The sequence below is a fragment of the Eumetopias jubatus genome, unplaced genomic scaffold, assembly GCF_037043125.1.
Source record: "Eumetopias jubatus isolate StellerSeaLion01/CBP00866 unplaced genomic scaffold, mEumJub1_p1.0 scaffold_15, whole genome shotgun sequence".
Classification (NCBI taxonomy): Eukaryota; Metazoa; Chordata; class Mammalia; order Carnivora; family Otariidae; genus Eumetopias; species Eumetopias jubatus.
Window position 1 is genome coordinate 12,989,401 of NW_028274821.1, and position 23,222 is coordinate 13,012,622.

Genomic DNA, 23,222 nt, shown 5'->3' on the forward strand with positions numbered 1-23,222 from the left:
CAGCACCAAAGCCCCTGCTTTTCCACTTTCCATTTTTCCACACTGCCCCTCACCCCTGCTGGCTTCTGCCTCCTGCAGCAGCACAAGAAAGAGGGACGTCCAAGCACCCCCACCCCAGCACCGCCACTCCCCTGCTGTGGGCAGCTATGCATTCTTGTCGTCATTCCTTCCTCTAGCAAATGGGCTTGAATTCAGCATAAAAAGCACACCAGGGAAGCAGCCCCATTCCAGACGTCTGCACTTAACTGAGGAACACCCAGCCATATCGAGGCTTTCTGCTATCTCTGTCTCCAGAAACCACCTGCCCCCCCCCCAACATCCTTCCTTCCCTTGCCACCTTCACAGTGTGGACACACACAACTTCCCTCTTTTCTTCCTCTTCTGATTGGCTTCGAGGCTAGGTTTTCCCTTCACTCGAAAAATCCTGCTACAGCTATTATTCTATGGACGGTCCCTAGTACCATATACGCACTAATTAAATATTTACTGAATTGCATGCTAACTTCCAGATGAAAGAAGAAAGTACGGGGATCCAAAAGAAAACGGAAAAGCTTAGAGAGTGGGGTTGGGGGTACAGCAGTCAACTCCCCCCCCCCCCCCCCCCCCCGTACAGATGCAGCGGGGCGGATTCAGACTTAAGGCTGTCTTTTGATTACAGTAACATCCAAACAGGCAGAAAAGCTCCAATCAAAGCCAGAGCAGAAGTGAACACGCAGGGGCTTGTTTCCTTGGAAATGTTCAGCTGTAATTACTCTCCCCAAAGAAATATCCAAACAACTTCCTTGACCCGCTGGGGGCGGGGGGGAGGGGGAAGGAAGTAACAATCGGGCAGAGAAGCAGTTCGGCGGCCTCGGGCTCCCGGGGCGGGTGTGCGTGCGCGCGCGGGAGCCTGTGGTGCGCATGTGCGCGCGGCGGCACCTCGGGGACCAGCCGCGGGGGGCCTTTGACAGCCGCTCTATTCAAACGCCGGGCCGTGGGTTGGCGGCGCGGTGCCTGCCACCGCCGCGGCTGAGATCATGCTGTTGATTTTGTTTTAGAGAGGCAGCCCAGCCTGTTGTGCAGAGTACAGAATGTTCTCTTCTGTGAACTGAGCTTGAACTTCTCCAACCCACTTTGTCTGAGGAATCACACAAGACACAGAGGGGAAAAGGCAGGGAAGATAACCCCCGAATTGTTGAAATCCTTGTGTTCTCTCTGGTTTTGGCCCAGATCGGTTGCTTTTCACTACGCATCATGAACAATCCGAAGCATTACAGTTCTTGGAAGAACAAAATGCCTGTGATGTCCTTTGTCTAAGTCCAGGGCACGGGCTTCAACTTTGGAAATTAACAAGTCTGTCACTCTCCTTTGATATTTTTCTTTCTCTTTTCTTATTTTCTTTCCTTTTTTCTTCCTTCTTCCTTTCTTCCTCTTCTTTTCCCCTCCTTCCCATTCCCCCCTCCCTCCCTCTCACCATCTCTCTCTCTCTCTCTGTGTTTTTCTTTCTTCCCTTTAAGGCATTAAAGGAACAGGGACAACAAAAGCCATTTTTCCTGTAAGGGAGAGAAAGGCTGCCCGTGCCTGTGACTTCTGTTTCAGTTGTCCAGGCTATCATGATTTTACAAAATAGTGTTCCCCAATTTGTTGTATGGCCTGAGAGAATTGACAGCGAGGTCTTTGGGTTGATGGCCTTCATTAAATCACCCACTTGAGAAGCTGCCGATGCTTGGTAAAGTGGTTTGAAATTTCTCTTTGAAAACCATCTTTGCCTAGTCTTAGGGCCCACTCTCCAGTTTGGAGGCACTCTGATCAACAGTTGAGGGGGTCTGCTTAGAGGATCTGAGCGTGAGACCTCTATAGGAGTCCAACTTATTATTTTTAATAGCAATGGATTCCTTTCTTTGTATTCCTATTTACCCCAAACTCACTGGTAAGGCAGAAGAGCACAACCTTGTGTGAGTCATGGATTTGAAGTGTGAGCTGGGGGTCCGAGTCTCCCACTTGTGAGTGTATATGTGATACGGGGCAAGCCATGTCTTTTAAAACTCGCCTGGTGAGAGGGGCGCAAAGCTGGTCTCGTGTACATGTACATCATTTGTAAGTGTCGAGTGCTCTACTGAGACACCACCGAAAGAGATTCTCTCCTTGAATTTGCAGTCGTACCGCCTGCCTCCTCACTGGGGGCCCACTGTCTGATGGATCTTGCTCACTGACGGAAACTGCGAGATTCCTACAAGAGGGTCTACTGAGATGGCTCCAGTTCCCTGGACAGTCCATGTGACTTTCTGACCTTTTTACTTTTTTTTTCTTAAAGTTAACATGCCATCAGAATATTGGTTCATTCATTCATTCATTCCATAAAATGCTACTGAATACTGGCTATGTTTAAGTTACTGGGTGGGATCAAGATAAGGACCTCCCGTATTGGGAGATAAGGCAGATATGTTCATTGCCATCAAAGAGCTTATTGTCCAGCGGGAGAGGCAGAAATACACACATACATACACATATAATACTTATGTACTCCTTATAATACAAATGAGGTCAATACATGTCCAATGGAGGCACAAGTTATAAAATGTGAAGGTAGAGTATTACAGGAACAAGACGAGGGATTCTAAAAAGTGTAAGTTGAGCCAAGCGCAGTCTAGAGAGAATACAGAAATCACAAAAATAGATGGTCTTTGTGGTTAATAGGATTGTGTAGTATATTTTGGTATCAATGAGTAGTTCTTTCGGCTGAGCAGTTGATACTTGAGGACGGAGGAAGGATCAAAAAAATACATTGAGCCTAGATTGGGGATGTCTACTTCCCCCTCTTATGCCCACTGCTAACCATTCTTCCTGAGTTTGTATGAAGCCTCAGAATCCTACCCAACACAATTCTCTAAGCAGCCACCACCAATCAATCAGTCTTTGGCACTTGAAATAAAACCACTTGTTGGAGTCAGGGAAGATGGCAGAGTAGAAGGATCCTGAGCTTACACCCTCCCAGAGATACACCAAAGGCAGTAACTACACATATTGCAACTCACTCGAAAAACCACCTGAAGATTGGAAGAACACATCTTCCACAGCTGGAGTCATAAAGAGAAGGCCACATTGCAAACGTCGGGAGAGAAAGAGATGCAGTCGGGAACCAAACACCCAGCACACCTACCTGCAAAGTAGGAAAGAGAGCACAAGCCTGGAGGAGGGAGGGGATCAAGCCCTGGAGTCCTGTATTGGGAAGATGAGTACCCATAACATCTGGCTTTGAAAATCAATAGTAGAGCCTCACTCTGGGGAGACAGAGGGCTATAGGAAAGCCAGTCCCCACCCTTAAAGAGCCAGCAGGCTTCATTGCTCAGCCCGACACCCAGCACAAAAGTAGCAGTTTAAAAAATGCCTGGGTTATACATGAAGGAGATTTGTTGACTAATTTTAGGATCTGTGCCAGAGGGACAGGGATCTGTAGGAGCTTTCTATGGGAACGGAAGTGTTGGTGAGTGCCATTTTCTTGCCCTCCTTTAGCATAGGTAGCCGAAAATTTGCAGAAGCCAGCTCTGACACTCTCCATTTACTGGCTAGCACTGCTCACCCCGCCCTGCTTGTCCCTTGTGGATCTTGTGGATCCACCCTAGCAGCCTCCCCTCCGAAGCTGCTCCCACCCTGCCACATCTGGTGGGCAGCCTCAGTCGGGTCTGATGCCCCTCCCAAGCAGAATACCCATTCCTTTCAAGTACACGTGGAATATTCTCTGGGGTAGATCACATGCTAGGCCACAAAACAAGTCTCAATACATTTAAGAAGACTGAAATCATGTCAAGCATCTTTTCTGACTCCAGCAGTATGAAATGGGAAATCAATTACAAGAAAAAGAATCTGGAAAAACACAAACACACAGAGGCTAAACAACGTGTTCCTAAACAAATGATGGGTCAATAGAGAAATCAAAGAGGGAACAAATAGTATCAGGAGACAAAAGAAAATGCAAACACTACAGTTCAAAATCTTTGGGACACAGCAAAAGCAGTTCTAAGAGGGAAGTTTATAGAAGAAACAAGAAAAATCTAAAATAAATAATCTAACTTTATGCCTAAAGAACAACAACAACAAAAAAGAATAAACAAAGCCCAAAGTTAGTAGAAGGAAGGAAAAATAGAAGTCAGAAGGGAAATAAATGAACTAGAGAGTTAAAAAAAAAAAAAAAGAAATGGAATTAAGAGGTGGTTCTTTGAAAAGATAAACAACTTTGACAAACCTTTAGCCAAATTCATCAGGAAGAAAGGAGAGGACTTGAATAAAGAAAATCAGGAATGAAGGAGAAGTTACAACTGACACCAAAGAAACACAAAGGAGGATAAGAGACTACTAAAGAAAATTATATGCCAATAAATTGGACATTTAGAAGAAACGGATAAATCCCTAGAAGCATACAATCTTATAAAGACTGAATACTGAATATAAAATCTGAACAGACAAAATTCAATCAGTAATCAAAAAACTCCCCAACACACAGAAAAATTCAGGACCAAATGGCTTCATAGGTGAATTCTAGCAAACATTTAGAGAAAAGTTAATATCTATCCTTCTCAAGCTATTCCAAAAATTAGAAGAGGAGGGAATGCTTTTGAATTCATCTGATGAGACCAGCATTATCCTGATACCGATCCTATAGGCACTACAAAAAAAGAAAATTACAGACCAACATCCTGGATGAATATAGATACAAAAATCTTCAACAAATTATTAGCAAACCAAATTAGAAAGTACATTAAAAGGATTATTCACCACGATCAAATGGGATTATCCCAGGAATACAAGGATGGTTTGTATCCACAAACCAATCATCATGATCCACCACATTAACAAAACAAAGGATAAAAATCATATGATCATCTCAATAGGTGCAGGAAAAGCATTTGACAAAATTTAACATCCATTCATGATAAAAAAATCTCTCAGCAAAGTGGTACAAAAAACCCATACCTCAACATAATAAAGGCCATACTGACAAACCCACAGCTAACAAGGTACTCAATGATGAAAAGCTGAAATCTTTTCTTCTAAGATCAGGAGCAAGACAGGGTGTCCACTCTCACCACTTTTATTTAACAGAGTATGGAAGTCCTATCCACAACAATCAAATACAAAAAGAAATAAAAGGCATCCAAATTGGTAAGGAAGGAGTAACACTGACACTATCTGCAGATGATACGGTGTTCTACTCAGAAATCCCTAAGGACTCCAGCAAAAATTATTAAAACTAATAAATGAATTCAGTAAAGTTGCAAGATACAAAATTGATATACAGAAATCTGTTGTGCTTCTGTACACCAATAACGTAATAGCAGAAAGGGAAATGAGAAAACAAATCCCATTTGCAATCACATCAAAAAGAGTAAAAAACCTAGAAATGAATTTAACCAAGGACGTGAAAGATCTGTACTCTGAAAACTGTAAGGCACTGATGAAAGAAATTAAATATGACACAAATAAATGGAAAGGTATACCATGCTTGTGGATTGGAAGAATTAATATTGTTAAAATGTCCATACTACCCAAAGCAATCTATAGATTCAGTGCAATCCCTGTTAAAATACCAATAGTATTTTTCACAGAACTGGAACAAAAAAATCCTAAAATGTATATGGATCCACAGGGAAAGCTTTTCACCTTTCTTTTTATAAAGAGCAGATGATACACTGAGTTTCTGATAGGCTAAATTTGAGGGGGGAGAGAGAGCCATCATTTGGAAATACAGATCTGGAGTTAAGAGCTAAACAAGTATTTCAAAATTTAGCCACACAGAGGAACCAATGGAAGCACTGAGAGTGGACGTTATCACCTAGAAAGAGAGCTATGCAGGTCATTTACAGGCCTGTGGGGGGAAGAGGGCCCGGTTAGACCTTGAGAGGTACTTATATTAATGAACACCAGAGGAAGAGCATTCTAGAAATAATTCAAATTCCTAACAATAACCATCTAGTTCTCCACTCCCGTATCTGATTTTTCTTTAATACAGAACAATGATGGGGGTGCCTGGCTGGCTTAGTCGATAGAGCGTACAGCTCTTGATCTCAGGGCCATGAGTTCGAGACTCATATTAGGGATAGAGTTTACTTAATTAAAAAAAAAAAAAAAGTTGGAGTGCCTGGGTGGCTCAGTTGGTTGGTCCAAGTCTTGATTTCAGCTCAGGTCATGATCTCAGGGTCGTGGGATCAAGCCCCACATTGGGCTCCACACTCAGTGCAGTCTGCTTGGGATTCTCTCTCACCCTCTCCCGCTGCCCCTCCCCCCACTTGCATGTGTGCTCTCTCTAAATAAACAGTCTTTAGAAAAAAAAAAGAACGATGACTTCTTTAATACAGAATCTGTCTGGTGCCTGTCTGAGAATGAAAGAAAATAGATAATTTTCTCCTGCATATCTTTCAAGGCAGTATTTCAACTCTTGTTGGTTGACCATGACCCACAGTGAGAAATACAAGTTGCATACGCATATAGAATTATGTATCTAAGACAAAGGGCTTTTTGAAACAATATCTACCTGTTTCTTCTACAACTGATGCTAATTTTCTATTCTATTCTATTCCAGTAAGAAAAAAAAAAAAATTCTAGCTGGGTCCCATGGAGCTGATATCACAAGAGACACTGGGATTAAGGGCTGGGGTTTCCGGAAGTCCACTCTCCCTCTAGTGGTTAGCATTTTTCAGGAGAGACCAGAGCTTGTTAGTCTTAGCTCAGCCTGAAGGCCCATGCATAAGAACTTAATAACTCCATCTCCAAAGGCCCCTCTTTCCTGGAGGAATTTTTAGCTTTCGGAGGAAGTCTAGGTGAGTTCTACCCAAAGGGCTGCTTATGTTGTTCCCAGATGCAAATAATAATAATCATGACAGGCATTGAATCAAGCACTTTACATACTTTATTAACAATTCTCATCACAAGCCTCTGAGGGAAATGTAATTATTACCTCCATTATACAGATGAGAAATATCAGAGCTCAGAGAGAATTTGCCCATGATCTGCCCATGAATGGAGAACTGAGATTCAAACTCAGCTGGCTTGCTGAACGGTGACAATAAGCTGTATCTTCCTTGGTTTACTTGATGTCATCCCCGTCAGTCCCTCAGCAAGTGTCCCTCTGCACGCCTGGGTCTGTTTTCACAGTGCTCTTTATTTCTTCTCTCAGTGTGTCCTCCGTGCCTTTAAAAATTTCTTGAATATAACTGAGTATCTGACATGCATTCGAGAAGCAGAGGCAGGAAAAGAAGACAGCCAGAGAGAAAGGGTAAGGGAGCTGTGGGGCAGGTTGATGAATGCCCTTTTGAGGCTGGGCTGGAAAAGGCTGTCTGAAGGGGTAGAGGACAGGCCCTCATCACCTTGACCTCCCTGCCTCTGTCTCCGCCCTGACCATCCTCCACCCCCACGTCTCCACCAGGCTTATCTCTCCCAAACAGCTCCGTCATCATCACTCTTCTATCCCGTGCTTCTGCTGACATGGCCCACTCACCCTGACCCGAACTGAAACCCTTCCTCTCTCCCTTCAATGCCAATGCAGGGTCTCCTCTTCACATGGCCATCCCAGACTTACAACTGGCCCTGCCCTACCTACCGTCCCCTCTCCTGACCCATGACTTCCCCGTATGCAGCTCAGCCTGGCAGGTTTTCTCTCTGACCCTGGAGGCATGGGGCTTGTCCGATCTCAGTGCCCGGGGTCATGTTGTGTCCCTGCCTGGAACGCACCTCTTCCTTCCCCCTCTGTATTTATCCATCCTTGAAGACTCCGTTCCAATCTGGCCTCTGCCCTGATGGCTTCCCCTGATCTCTTCTTCTATCTTAGTCTCTTTGCTTTTTATCATCCATTGAGGAATATCACCAAACACTGTAGAATATTTAAATGGTCCCTGTTTCTACCCTCAACCAAATTCATTTGCTCATTCATTTATTTATTTTTAAAGATTTACTTATTTTTTTTTTAAAGATTTTATTTATTTATTTGTCAGAGAGAGAGAGAGAGAGAGAGTAAAACAGGGGGAGCAGCAGAGGGAGAAGCAGGCTCCCTGCTGAGCAGGGAGCCTGATGCAGGACTTGATCCCAGGACCCTGGATCATGACCTGAGCCGAAGGCAAATGTTTCACCGACTGAGCGACCCAGGTACCCCAAGATTTACTTATTTTAGAGAGAGAGAGAGAGAGAGACAGAGTGAGCGCATGTGTGAGCAGTGGGAGGGGGAGAGGGAGTCTCAAGCAGACTCCCTGCTGAGGAGCCGGACATGGGGCTCAATCTCACGACCCTGAGATCATGACCTGAGCCGAAACCCAACAGTCAGACACTTAACCAGCTCAGCCACCCAGGCGCCCCTTCACTCATTCATTTTAAAATTATTGATTGAATTGCCTATTAAGTTTTAGATGAGGAAAATCTATGACAGTGAAGGTAAGAAGAGGTATCACGACTCCAGGATTCGCAAACAGGGCCAGCTCAGCGCAGGGAAGAGCTATAGGAGCTGGACTCCCCATTTTTCAAAGAGGAGGGGGCATGTGCCAGAGGGTGGGCTGTTCCGGTCACAGATACTCGTTCAGAGATGGTGTGCCCCTGGCTAGGCCAGTGGGAAATCAGTCCCGGGTTCTTGCTAGAACTATCTGGGGATGCTAAGCTGGTGGAACATGAGCCAGGAGCTTCTAGCAGTTATTACTGCCACCACTTATAGGGGGCCTGTCTGAAGGTGAAACCGACATGGAGGACATCGGAGTTGAGGGATTCTGGATGACACCTTTTAAGCACTTGGATCCAGCCACGACTGTACCAGAAAGCCATTACATTCTTTCTTGCTTAGGCTGGTTTTTGCTGAGATTCAGTAATGTCCCATTCCAAGAGCTCTAACTATTGTGATGCATCCTTTGGGATCCATGGTCCGTAGTGATGTACAAGCGGAGAAGAGGTCACGGCATAGCTCCCTGGCATCTGCCCTTGAACTGCTCACCGGCTCTAACTAGCCTAGCTTCATTCCCATTCCAGCTCAGATTGGGTTGAGGGTCAGATTAAAGTGAGTCAATTGATTTCACACAGCTCTGTCATAGAGGAGCAACCACCTTCTCCCCACATCAGATCCTTCCCATGGCACCTGGCCCAGCGCTGATAGCCTTCACCTGCTGAGTGAATTCCTGGAGCTTCTGTGCTGCCTCATGTTGGCCCATTGGTGTCAATAGTTGGGTTTATATCTCTGCAAATGGTAGAGGCGATCCTCTATTATCTGATAGGCTAGGCATATCTCGAAATGTGATGGGATCCTCACGTTAGGCAAGAGTTATAGAAATGAGCTTTTAAGTCTACAGGGGGCTTATAAACTATAAGTGGTGGTGATACAGTGAGAACCAGGAAAGAAAAAGAGTGGTCTGCATTTTAGTAATGGCTGTGGGCGAGGGCTGGTCAGTGGGTGTGTGCTTCATCTGTTCTCTGAGAGGTTCTTATCAATCGATCAGCATGTATTTAATAAGCACCAACTAGAAATTAGAGCCAGACCTTGCCAGGCATCCTCCATAGCCCTAAGCCAATACCTGCCTAATAGACACCTTTGGTGATTAATAATGCTTTATAGCCTCGACGTTATGTAGAGACAAAGATCGAACACAAGGAGAACAAACTCTTGGCTCCCAATACAGTGCTCACCTCCACCCCTGGGTCAAGGGATGACCAAGTACGCCTGAGAATATTTTCACAGAGCAGGTTATACTTTGCACTAAATCACTGCCTTACCTTCAATGTCCTGAGGTCGCCCAAGCGGACTTCCCGTGCCTGTGTCTAATCTCTGGCCAAGGCCACACGTGGACACGCCCTTGGCTCAGGCCCGAGTTGGAGCTTCTCCAGCTGAAGGTGTCTCTCTTGCTTAAGTGCTTCTGCCTGGTGAATAGTTGGAATATTTCAGGCGCCCTTTCTGGCCCTTTTTAGGTAAGGTCTTCTGCAGTCCAGTCATAAAACGATGACAGGGGTCTTCTGCAAAGGAGTCCAATAAATAGCTCCTGTTAGAGGTAGGTTCAGAAGTAAGGCCACCCACCGGTCTGCATGTGAGATGGTGGGTAATGAGCAATCCTACCAGAGACTATGATTTAATTAGAACCTGTTAGGAGTAGGACTTCCCATTCAGCTCGGTCCTATTAAGAAAGCTCAGACTCCCTTCAAAGACAGACCACCACCTCCCCTCCTGCCAAGATCCAGGGAATCGCTAGACTTTAAAGATCTGGTAACAGTTGTATTTTTCCTATAGCCAAGAGCTGGGAAGTATTTCACCCAGGTGCTTTCCTTCATTGAAGCTGGGTAGTCATTGGTTTTTGGGCAGATGCTAAGGCTGTGGGTCTCCTGGGCCGTGGCTCTCAGCCGGGAGGTCACATTAGAAAACTGGGGATTTTAGGGGTGCCTGGCTGGCTCAGTCAGAACATGCGACTCTTGGTCTCAGGGTTCTAAGTCGGAGCCGCACATTGGTTGTGGAGATTACATAAAAAATAAAATCTTAAAAAAAAAAAAAAAGAAAGAAACCCGGGGATTTAAAACACTTCTCCTGTCTGCCCCACCCCCTCCCCACCCCACCGAGAGTCTGAGTTCTGTGGTCTGGGGTGCATCTGGCACCAGGATTGAAAAATCTTGCCAGCTATTTATAATGTGCTGTAGTTGTGTGGTCTAACCATGCATGGAAGAAAAAAGAAAAGGCTAAATCCAGAGTTTGTTTATAAAGGTTATCATTGCTTAGGGTTTACTTTTTATATGCCACAGAATATGACTTTTAATAAAGAAATTGGGAAAAAACTTTTTTTTTTTTTTTGACTATAGTTGGGGGGAGGAAAAGTCTCCACCTTGCATGTCCCATAGGATCCTGGTAAAGCCCTACCTGCGCTTATGCAGTAGCGGGGGCGGGAGGGAGGGGCAGTGCCCTGTAAACCAGGATTTGCAGCCTTGCACACTTGCCCGAGGTGGGGATGGGGTCAGGCAGCTAAATGCTGGAGGAGATGAGCAGGATACAGAACAAGGAGCTATAGGCCTGCAGTAAGGCAGGAGTCCTTCCTAGCTCAAGGCGTGACATTGACTCAGGGTGGCTGATTGGTGCCAATTTTTTTTTTTTTTTTTCGAGAAGACATACATAAGGATTTGAATACCGAATCTCTCACTTTTAAGAACACTGTCTGGGCACCTTTGTGGCTCAGTCGGTTAAGCGTCTGACTCTTGATTTTGGTTTGGTTCATGATCTCAGGGTTGTGAGGTTGAGCCCAATGTGGGGCTCTGTGTTCAGTGGGGAGTCTGCTGGAGACTGTCTCCTTCTCCCTCCCCCTCTGCTCCTTCTCGAGCTCTCTTTCTCAAAATAAAAAAATAAATCTTAAAAAAACCCAAAAAAACACTGAGTGCCAAAAAGCACATTTGGGGAGAAGACACATGGATCCCATACTGTCTTTAAAAGTCACCTTAGTTCCTTCCCATACTCACAAGACAGCTTGTAATCCTCCCTCAAGTGTGGAGACACATTGAAATTCTTCAAATAAAAAACAAACATCAAAAAATTCCAAAAGTAATCAGCGTCCTTGATTCTCTCCTCTTTAGTTTGTAGACACACACACTGAGGCCCAAAAAGTTAGAGGGATATGCCCAGGGTCACATGGTCAAGTAGTGGTTATAAGGACATTATTGAACATTCTTGATCTAACTCAAACATCTAGTCCCTACTTGTTTCTTCTCAACAGAATTCCAATTTGGGCATCTGTCCTTCCCACTGTGACTTAGGGATGCCCAATGTGACACCATTTCCAGCACCAGGGTAGATCCTGGTTAGTCTAATGTAAGGCATTCTCCTGGTAACTGCTATGGATCCTGTGGTGACTATGTGACCTACGGTGGCCCAGGCAGACTTGTGTCCCACGCTTGGGGGAGAAGACTCTCTTTCCTGCATGTCGCCTCCATTCCCAGTGGGAGCCATCAGGGGTCTCTCTGATGCAGGTGTCCAAGCACAATCAGAGCACCACTGAACTTCTACTAAGTGAAGTGTCCTCATTATACGACTCGATTACCCCACCATTCCCAGCAGGCAGCAGGCGAGGCGGCTCAACTGGGCATCTGGGCAAAGGGAACATTTCTAACTTTTCCAGGCTGCTGCGTAGAGCTGGTCAGTAGCCACAGAACGGCACTGTGGGAATTTCTGTGGCTCAGTCTTCAGCAGGTGAACCTTAGGCTGGTCCCCAGGGCTGTGAATGGCATCTGCGTGTGGAAAATGAGATAGGAGAGGAAGAAAGTACCTGAACTAGCCAAGATATTTTAGGTGTAAGAAATAGATGATGCATTTCAAGCCGCCTAAATAATAAAAGAACTATATTGGCTCAAGTAAATAAAAAGTTCTTGGGTGTGTGACTCAATCTATAGGCTCAAATGATGTCATTAGGACCTTGCCTCTAGTCACTTGTTGGCTGTCCTATCACCCACATTGGCTTTACTTATTCTCACATTCCACATGGGGTTAGTTGATAGCTAACAACTCTAGACACAACTTCACCCTGGCCCAAGACCAGCGGAAAGGAGGCGAACCCCTTCCTGTCTCAGTGCCCTGGTGGACGGCAGGGCTCTCACTGGCTCTGGTGGATCACATGGCCATTTCTGCGCCAAACGCTGCGGCGGTGGTCTCAAGGGCCAGGCCTGAGTTGCGGGTCTCTCTCTCCCTGGAAAGAATGTTGACTGCGAACGGCAGCAGATCCCCAGAGGAAAATTACTGTTCTGTCACCCAGAAGACAGGCAAATTGGTGCTGGCCGCCCAACTCAGTAACTAGAAGCTTTTCCAAATGTGTAGGTTTTGTTGGGTTTATATTGTGCACAGAGCAGAGAATTTGAAATCAGAGGAGGTCTCAGGCCACAGAAGTTCACTGGGGAGGGATTCCCCTATGCAGTTCGCCTCTGGGGTCCTTCTGAGGATTGAAGGAGATCCTGTAGGGCAAAGTACTTTTTTAAATGTTAAAGGCTAAACCCAAATGAAGGATTGTTGTTGTTTGTCATTACTGTTGTCTTTTCTGAGTTTCTCCCACTCATGCTTTGAATATGATGTAATGCGATTTCATGCAAGCCAGAGGGAGTAAATGCCTCAGTAGCAGCTAGAAGGAATTTGGCCAAGGTGGCTGTAAGCCTACATGACATCTTTCAGAGAATTAGAAATAGACCCCTCCTTCCACCTCTGGGTGATGTAGTTCCCAGGTAACATGGCTTGACAAATGGTTAGAATCTTAAGAAAAAAATCACCCCTTCCCCTAGGTAGACACACCTGCACACTAGCTGGCATGGCTCGGTGAGTGGAAAGCATACTGGATTTCAGCTGTTGCTGCCCCCTTGGCAGGAAGGTGACCACGCAGGGGTGGGGAGTTCTATGCAGTGCACAACCTGCACAGCTGTACTTTGTGGCCCTGCCGTTGGTGATGGACTATCGAGCAGACTGAACTCTGGAAGCCTAACTCCTTTTCCTGGCAAAGTTTGTCTAAGCCTTCAAAACCATTTATCATCTTCCTCTCTTCTGAGCATTTTCACTTCACACTGAATGCAGCAGTCTGGGCTCTCTTATTTAATTACCCACTGGCGATTCAGAATCGGCCAGGCCTTTTCAGATGCTCACTGCACACCATTCCAACGGCAGGGAAGCGACTCCTTCCTTTCTAACCACGCTGATGACTGATGGTGCAGAGGGTGGCTCACCCTTTAAAATGAACACAGTGCAATCGGCACTCCACAGTTGGCTGTTGCTGGAAAGTCAGATGCCGATTTCTCTGAAATGCCCAGGAAGAAGGGATGAAAAGCACAGGCAGCTTCACCTAGACTGACCACCACTGTTTGCTGTTCTAAATCCCTCTGGCAACAGCAACTCCAGAAAGAAATGATTTGAACTAGATCCAGACAGCCTCCAAGGAGCCAGGGATGTAATACAGTAGCTTTTGTGTTACTATCACTGAAAGTCTTTCTCTTCTTAAAAGATTATCCTTCTCTTGTGTGACAGATGGATAGTGAGAGCCAACAGGAACTTGCAATGTTGTCACCCCTTTCGCTTCATCCTTGGCATCTTCTGGGACACCTGAAATGGTAGAGACTTTTCAACATGACGTGAGCCAGGATTAACCCATCGCCACGACGCCAGGGCTGTGGTTTAGGTGAACCGAGTCTCAGCGCAAAATGCTCTTGGGTCTCTTTGGTCTGGGGAGCACCCACCTTTGCCGGACACCACTGTTCTTCCTTCATCCCTCTTCTGGGACCCAGAAAGGAGTCTGCTACTTACCTGCAATTTCCTGTCTCCCTGCTTTTACTTCCTGCTTCCTCCCAGTTGGTGGTTTTTCTGATTGGCCCCTGCTCCCCATAGATCCGTTCTCTGCCTTTCTTGCCCCTGCTGGGCTCCTTGCTCCCAGGTTTCTAGTTGGGAGGCACAGCGGGTGACTGGAAGGTGTCCATCTGTTTCCTGTGCGACCACTAACTGATGCAGCCTTCATCCTTGCCACTCTTCTGGAGTATCTCCCTGGATGGTCACCAGGGACACCAAGAGAACTCCCCAGCCCATCTCTTTAGCCACCTGCACCCGGGTTAATTCTTCTTCTTGTTCCTCGTCCCTCCTGTAGGTTCCTGGAGGCTATTCCATCCTCCTTCCCTTCTACCTTTCTGCTCACTGTCGGATGAGAACCATCATAGTCGTTTCTTAAATGGCCCTCTTATTTCCACGCCATTCTGCCTCATCTAGAACATCAGCGATAAAAAATAACCTCCGTAGATACAGGCCTCCAGTTATGAAGTGAATAAATCACAGGGATGAAAGGTACGGCATGGGAAATATAGCCAGTGGTATTGTGATAGAGTTGTATGGTGACAAATGGCAGCCATACTTGCCATGAGCACAGCATGACATATAGAAATGTTGTATCACTGTTGTACACCTGAAACTCATGTAACAATGTGTTACATTAGTAACATACAACGGTATATTTAAAGATTTTATTTGAGAGCAATAGAGAGAGAGAGCAGGGGGGAGGGGCAGAGTGAGAGGGGCAAAGAGTTTCAAGCCGACTCCCCGCTGAGCGCCGAGCCCGATGTGGGACTCAGTTCCAGGACCCTGAGCTCACGACATGAGCTGAAACCAAGAGTTGGCTGCTTGACTGACTGTGCCACCCAGGCGCCCCCATACAGCTCTATTTTTAAAAAATCTTCCCCAAACACCTAGAACCAATTTATGGACCAGTCTCACTCAGGATTAGGGAAGTTCCGGGGGCGCCTGGGTGGCTCAGTCGGTTAAGCATCTGCCTTTGGCTCAGGTCGTGACCCCAGGGTCCTGGAAGCCCGCATCAGGCTCCTTGCTCTGAGGGGAGCCTGCTTCTCCTTCTCCCTCTCTCTCTCTCTCAAATAAATAATCTTTATTTAAAAAAAAAAAAGATGGGGAGATTCCTGATAGCCTCCGTTTACCCCTTTTGATGAGTCCTCCATCGGGCTCCATGCTGCCCTGAGCCCTGGGAGATGGACCGGCATGAATGCATCAAAGGGCTCCCTCGCCTGCTACCTTCCCGTTGGGTTCAGCCAGTTGGGAAGCACTGGCAGGAAAGCAGGGGAGGAAGATGAGGTTGGGGTATTTCTCTCCTGGGCCACCTCCCCGGTGGGCACAGGGTTGGCAGGGGCCATGCATCTCTGGCATAGACCACAGCTGCTGTCAGATGGCCCCCCTACCGTAGCTCCTTCTCCCCTTCAGGTCTTGGGCGGATAACGTCTCCCTACTGGCTGCTAGCCTTCACCTGTCACCCCTTTGTACATTGCCCTGTCCTATTAAAGTCTCCTGAATGACCTTCATTTGGAGGGTGACTTCTGCTTCCTGCTGGGACCCCAATCACCACCTTCAGTCAAATCCAGTAACTCCCCCTTCTTGTCACACCGGGAGCTCATACAGCATTCTGGTCACCCCAATGTATTACAGCTTAGCCCAGTCTGGTTAGAAATTTAATGTCCTCTCTAATTTAATTCTCATTTCTTGGCCTCCCCTCAAGGACAGGGACATGAGAAGGAAGGCGTCGTAGAGACTTTCATGTCTTCTTCTACCAGGCGTTCAGTATGTGTTGGGGGAGGAGGAAGAGGGACAAATCTCTGTTTCCCTGTCTAGCTACTGAGACAGTTTTGTCTTTCTTGTCCATAAAAAGTCTCTGGCTGACACCGAGGGCCCGGTGAGGCTGTGTAAGGGGCAAGAGTCCAAATGCTGATTCTCCCAGGATGGGTGAGGTTATTCTGTGGTAACAAGCCACCCCTGAATCTGAATAACTCAGATCAGCAAAGCCTGATTGCTCTTTATGCTGCATGTCCACCCCCGGTCAGCGGAAGCTCTGCTCACCAGATCCCTCAGGGACTCAGGCTGATGGGCAGCCTCTGTCTCCACAACATTGCTGCTCGACCAGCAGGACAAGCACTCACAGAAGATCCTGCGACAGGACTGGAATGTCCGAGCCAGAAGTGACTGATACTGGTATGCATGTCACTGGCCGGAACTAGTCACATGACTCCACTCAATTGGAAAGGGGCCAGGAAATGCCAAAGTTCCACCTGCCCAGAAGGGGTGGTCTGAGATATTCGCGAACAGTACTGATACTACCACAGGGCACGTACATGAGTTCTTCAGAAGGGTCTGCCTGGCCTTGTTCTCTGGCAGCGGAGATCAGACTGCAGCTGGCGCACGCCTGACCCCTGCCTCCCATCACTGAAGGCGCACTCCCTGGCACGTTGCTTCCAGGTCTCTACTCCTCACAGGCAGCCCCCCCCACCCCCCGGGAGATAACTGACAAGATGTCTGAAGCTCAGCTGCTATGTTTTTTTTAAACAAAATTATTGTGCTCCAATACGCTTACCATGAAATTTACCAATTGCATTATTTTAATGTATACAATTTAGTAATACTTATTACATTCACAGTGTTGTGCAACCATCACCACTACCTCATTCCAGAACATTTCCATCCCCCCAAAAGGAAGGGGGGGGATGGAAGCATTACCCATTAAGCAGTTACTTTTTATTTCTACCCTCTTTCCAGTCCTGGCAATCCTTAATTCGCTTTCTATGAAATTGCCTATTCTGGATATTACATATAAATGGAATCATATGATCTAGGTCTTTGAGCACAGCTACTTTCTGAGGTGTCCCCCTGACCCATGGGACTCTCATCCACCATAGTCGTACCAAACACTGGCCAGGCAGGTGCCCCACAGATGCCTCCTCTTTCCACCTGTCACTCTGGTTTCCTTCTTCCTGGCTTGGAGGAAGAGAAGCACCCTGCTTGTCTAAGCAGGGAATGGACTGTTCTCAGCCCCTCTGGGTGCATCTCCATGGGAATCCCTTCCTGACACAGGTAGGGGGTGGGATGGAGAAGGCACATCCCCGATGCAGAGAGGAAAAGCCACTGTGTTCACTGGCCAGTGTCTCCTGATTGCCACTGCCTCCCTGGCAGAAAGTGCTTACCTAGCTTGAAGCGGGCAGATTACAGTGGAAGCACAGGTACTAAGTCCCGGGGGAGTGTGGCATCTGGCCCCATTTCCCCCCTCTATTCTTGACCATTTGTGCTATTTAGCTCCTGTTGTTTTCAGCTGCAGGCCCCAGTGCCAACCTGCCACAGGAAGGTCCTATTTGATGTCTCCTTACACATCATTTTGATAACGTTCCTCCCCCACTCAGCAGCTTTCCATGTCTATTATGAATGGATCCGTCCCAAACTCTTGACTTAGCATTCAAGGCCCTCGACAAATTAGTTCCTAGTTTGAAAGCTAAACGCTTTCTTTCTCACTGCCCCCAACACAAAGCTCCTTTCAGGCTGGCCTTCTCAACTCACTGCCTCCAGAATGGGCTTGTTCCATTTGGGTTGGGGTCCTTTACTCTGCCATCCCCACGTGGAACATGCTTTCTTTCTTCCTGGATGGGAGGCTCTTTGCCATTGTCCCTTCGTGGCCTTCCTGGCCCTCCAGCTCTTCTTCTCTTGGTGGGGGAGGGGGGTCGCGGGGTGAGTTCACTGACCCACTGATTGTGGTCAGCATGAAGGCTGACCCACCCATCCCCTCATGCCATGTGTCTTCAATAAGGGAAACCAGCAGAGCCAGACAGAAGGGTGATTACCCAAGGCCACAGAACCCAAAACTTTTTCCTGGCTGGTGAGTGTGAGTTTAGGAATGAGTGAGGAAGGGGACTCTGGAAGCTCCTCCATCTTCCAGGGACACCTGCCCGGGTCGTGCTGGGACTGGGCATCTAGAAGAGATGGTCATACACGTTCTGCTTGGGGTTTCTTCAGGCGGAGCCCGAAGTACATTCTGTTGTGGTCAGGTTTGGGTGGAGGGATGGGGGAAAGGGAGAGCAGGGAGGGAGCAAGAAAGGCAAATTGGGGAGGGACGATAAGGCAGAAACAGAGAGAAAGGGCAAGTCAATGTAGGGGAAGGGTGGGGGGAGGGGAATAGATTTAGGAATCCCAAACCTTGGTGAGAAACGGGATCTTTCTCATCTTGCCGAAGGGACGAGACCGTGGCCATTGGCTCCTACTGTTTCTCTGTTTTTCTCTACTCCTCCTCCCCTCACCCAGGACACACCATCATCCTGTTCTCAGGTCACCTGCCTTAACAGTCCAAAGCAGCCCCAGCCCAGAGTGTATTCCTCCTTGGCAAAGTCCTCCCTGTGCTGTGCCCAGCTTTGCTTTTGTGTTTCTGGTTTAGTTTATATCAGTGGGAGAAGCTGACCTGTGCCTTGGAAGAATTATTCCCGGAGCTGGACGAATGCCCAGAGGGACGGAGCCACGGTCACAACCCCAGTGCCACCTGACCTTTCTCAGGATGGCCTAGAGTCACCCGGACACCAGAGGTTTCCCTCAGCCACGCAGGCACCTGGAAGGGGGCAGGCCCATTGCCTGCTGCCCCAGGCCCTGGGGGTATTCTTCTTCCTTTTTGGGTGCCCAGCTAGGCCCTCCCTAGCTCCAGCCTGACCGGCAACATTCTGTTGAAGAACTCTGACTCCTGCAAATCCTTGCTCCCTTAAAAGTGAAGGCAGAGCCTACGGGCACAAGGAGTTATCAAGAAAGTTGATAATGCTGGAGCTTTGCTAAAGCCTGTGACGTGGCGTGCGTCCAGGTGAGGGGTCCCACTGCTGAGCTCTGCTGTGTCCGCCTTAGCTCCGTGTGCATTCTCCCTCGTGAAGACTTCGCACCCGGACGATTGCATCAACTCTGGAAAGACACCTGGCCTGCACACTCTCCCCTCCATTCGATCTGTGGCTGTAGGATTCATTTTGCTAAAGGCCGTCTCTTAGCTTGTCATTCTTCCCCTCAAAACCCTTCAGTGGCTCCCACTGCCCATGGAATGAATAACCGATTTGTGCCATCAGGCTTTTCGTGCTTCCTCCGGAGAGTACAAACCATAAGCTTTGCCACTTCTCCCTGGGGGCAGGCCTGGGAGCTGCGGAGCAGCGAGGATCAATATGCCAGGATCCTGTCACCTGCCAGGATCCTGTCACCTGCCAGGATCCTGTCACCTGCCCGTCTCCTAGTCCCAGTTCCAGGGGATGCCGCTTGGAGTGTTGGTCCTGGGATGATCCTGTCTCTTTAGCCAAACATCCTTTACACTTGGGGTTCCTTCTTATCCTAGGCTTGCCATCAGGGCTTCTAATAATATTTGCTTACACGATCTGGAAAAGGAAGGTTCTAGATGAATCTCCAAGGTTTGCAGGTAACAAGAAGCCGGTGATGGCTAGTTCTTGGCTTGCAGGCTCTCACATTTTTTCCTCCCTGACCCATGGCAGGTGTGACTAATCCATTTCTGCCCTTGGAGCCCAGCTGAGGCCTCAAAATGCCTCTGAATGCTACTCCGGCAGCCAGTACCCATCAATTGAATTTGGCAACTGAGATGGAAACCTATTTGCTATCCCTACACACACTTCTTCCAGTGAATGAAATTCTAAACCTTCTCAAGATTGGATATAAGAAGACAAACAGGCCACTAAAGTGGACTCACCGTGGCAAGGGCGGGGCTCGTGATTATGTGATAATTACATTTTGAGATTTAACCGAAGTTTTTTTGTTTTTTTTTTTTCCCCCCTCATTCCATGGTACCCCTAGCCCTTCCCTGAATTCAGGCTAAAGACATTCTGCTTTTATTCTCTTAGTGAGCGAATGACTCAGCAAAAATGCAGAGAGAGCTAAGAGTCTAAACAGACTTTTGAAACTCCTGGCAGAGATGGTAATTCGAGGGGGGGGGGGAAACAAGAAAAGCATCTGACGTTCAAAAGCTTAAGTTTTGGAGTTTCAAAAGGATGGCTCCAAAGGGGAGCTCAGGGCACTGGGAATACAGGAGGAGTAGAAAAGGGAATGAAAGCAGGCAAACAGGGAAAAGCAGCCCTGGAATGGAGGTTGGAGACTGGGGAGGAGAGATTCTGGGGAGCAGGGAGTCTCTGACAAGGGCTCCTGGGCCCTGCAAGTCCCTGGGTCGCGTCTGGAGGAATAATGGCTCCCCAGCAAGGTTTGCGGCCAAAGGGGACCTGTACCCCTCTTGCCTGGGCCAAGCTCAAGAAAGGGCCCAGCGTGGTGTGGAAGGTGGAGAGCCTGAGACAAACCCTCTGCGTTTCTTGAAGCCCAGCGGAGTGTGAGAAGCGCAGGCAGGATCCTGAGCTTCTGAGAGCCCCAAGGATGCCACAGAGAGAGAGGCAGGGGACACAGGGAGGAACCAGAATAACAGGGCAGAAGACAGTGAGGGTGGGGACCTCTCTGTGATACCAGCATGGTAGATGACGACACAGAGGGCCCAGGAACCCCACTTCCCCTGGCATCTGGGGACACATGAGGAAACGATCATCTACAGGGATCCTAAGTTTGGGGAGACAAAATTTCTGCTATTGAGCAGAATGGGAGCTGAAAAGGAAACTTCAGTTTAATCATGGGAAAGCAAAGAAAGTTACTTCGTGGGCACATTTTAGCTGATATTTGTATGCACCGCACATAGAAAGGCACTCCCCAGGGGCGCCTGGGTGGCTCAGGCGCTTAAGCATCTGCCTTTGGTTCATGTTATGATCTCAGGGTCTTGGGATGGAACCCCACATCAGGCTCCCTGCTCAGCGGGGGGGGGGGGGGTCAGCCTCTCCCTCTCCCCCCAGTCGTGCTCTCTCTCTCTCAAATAAGTAAATGAATTAATAAAAAAGGCATTTCCTAGACTGTAATTAGATGGTGACGTTTTCTGGCTCTTGACTGTGTATTGGTAGTCTCTTCTTGGAAGCATCCAGTTCCCTGACAGGGCCCCAATATCTGGAGTACTGGGTGGGGATCTGGACAGTGCTCTCCAAGGAGGACCTACAGTCTGGAAGAAGACTCAGGGTGGGCAGTCCTGAGAGAAGGAGGAAGCTGGTGGGGTGGTGCTGACGTGCATCTCAGCTGTGTGACTAGGACTGAGGCCTAGAAAGCACGTGGCTAACAGGAGGTCTCATCAGAATCATCAGGGGTGAGGGCTGGGCCCCCTGGGTTGTGCGTGAAGTCCCAGAGCACTAAAGATCATGAGCTGGACCAACTACACGGGATTGGAGGGAAGATATTGTGGAATCCCAGAAGAGAATAGATCTCTGGGCCTATTAGACCTGTAAGAATATAAATAATAAAAACAAATGTACTTTCAAAGAAAGGGTGAGTTTAGAGTTTCTTAACCTCAGCATCATTGGCACTGTGAGTTGTCCTGTGCACTGTAAGAGGTCTAGCAGCATCCTTGGCCTCTACCTGCTAGACGACAGGAGCACCTTGACCCCTGCCCCAACCCCAGTTGTGATAATCAGTAATATGTTCAGATGTTGCCATATGTCTCCTGCCGGGGTAGGGGGAGAACACTGGGTTAGTTTCATATTCTCAAAGGATGCATCATGGAATGGGGTCATGCAAAAGGGAAGTGGGGTCTTCGTAGTCAAGTCAGTCTGGAAATGCTGAGTGAAAATGAGCTAAACAGAGCATTTTGTTTGTAGGCCTTCCCAGGCCTGCAAGATGCCAACGGACACATTAAATCTCCAAGAGGGAGCGTGTCAGATTAGCATGCATTCAGTACACATTGGGCATTGCTACGTTAGACACACTCAGGCCTGTAAAACAGGAAGGTTAATAAACGTGTCCTTAGCACTTTACAGATGAAGTGTCTGCCCAGATTTTGTTTTTGCCTTTTCACAATCATCCGAGGTCAGCCTAATTATTCCTTCCTTCCTTTGTTTTTTAAGATTTATTTGACAGAGACACAGCCAGAGAGGGAACACAAGCAGGAGGAGCCGGAGAGGGAGAAGCAGGCTTCCCGCGGAGCAGGGAGCCCCATGTGGGGCTTGATCCCAGGACCCTGGGATCATGACCTGAGCCTAGGGCAGATGCTTAACGACTGAGCCACCCAGGCGCCCCTAATTATTCCTTCTTATGGGAAAACCAGGACTCAGAAGTATTTTTCCATGGCCACACAACCAACACATGGGGAGACCGGTTTTTAGATTCTCCATTCCATGTTCTTAGTAGGGTTCCACGCTGCCTCACCGGCACACCCGGTGCTTCTGAAATTCATGTTCTGCCACAAAGTTTCTCCTCGCTCTCAGGGACACTGACAATCTTCTATTTAGAGTTCTCTTGAGAGACATTGTTCACTGAGTCCGCATTTACAGAGGCAAACGGGAAGCTCAGCGGGAAAATATTGGCTATCTGCGGTACAAGGCAGTTTCTTTTGCTTTACAATTCTTAAGTAAAACTTTTTTTCTTCTTTCTGAAAATGACAATTCTGTCGTTGCATTGTTTTATGTTTTCTTTGCTTGCCAGGAAGCTCAGATCCAAAATTTCTATCTTGTCTGACAGTGTTCTTTCTTCTTGGTTCTATTATTTACTGCATACACTTTTATACAGTTTGTATGCAGCCTCAAACACATATAATAAGTGGAAACTTTGCAAAATATTCACCCCTCAAAAAAAAAAAAACAAAAAAACCCAACCCTCAATGCTTAAAAATGGTCCCATCTGATTTTATTTTGTAATCATGGTGAAATGCCTATGTGTGGCTTGCAGTCAGAAGGGGTTACATTTGGGTGAAAGGTAAGTGGCCATCCCTATGGGTTTCATCTAAGTGTTGTATCGTCTGATAGGAGAGTTTTGGGTTTACAAAGCCTTTGCATAATCGTGATCTTATTTGATCTCATCAACTAGCCTGAGAGCTGGAACAGGTATTACTAATTCCTATTCTCATTTGACTGCTGGTGAGAAAACAAGCCCA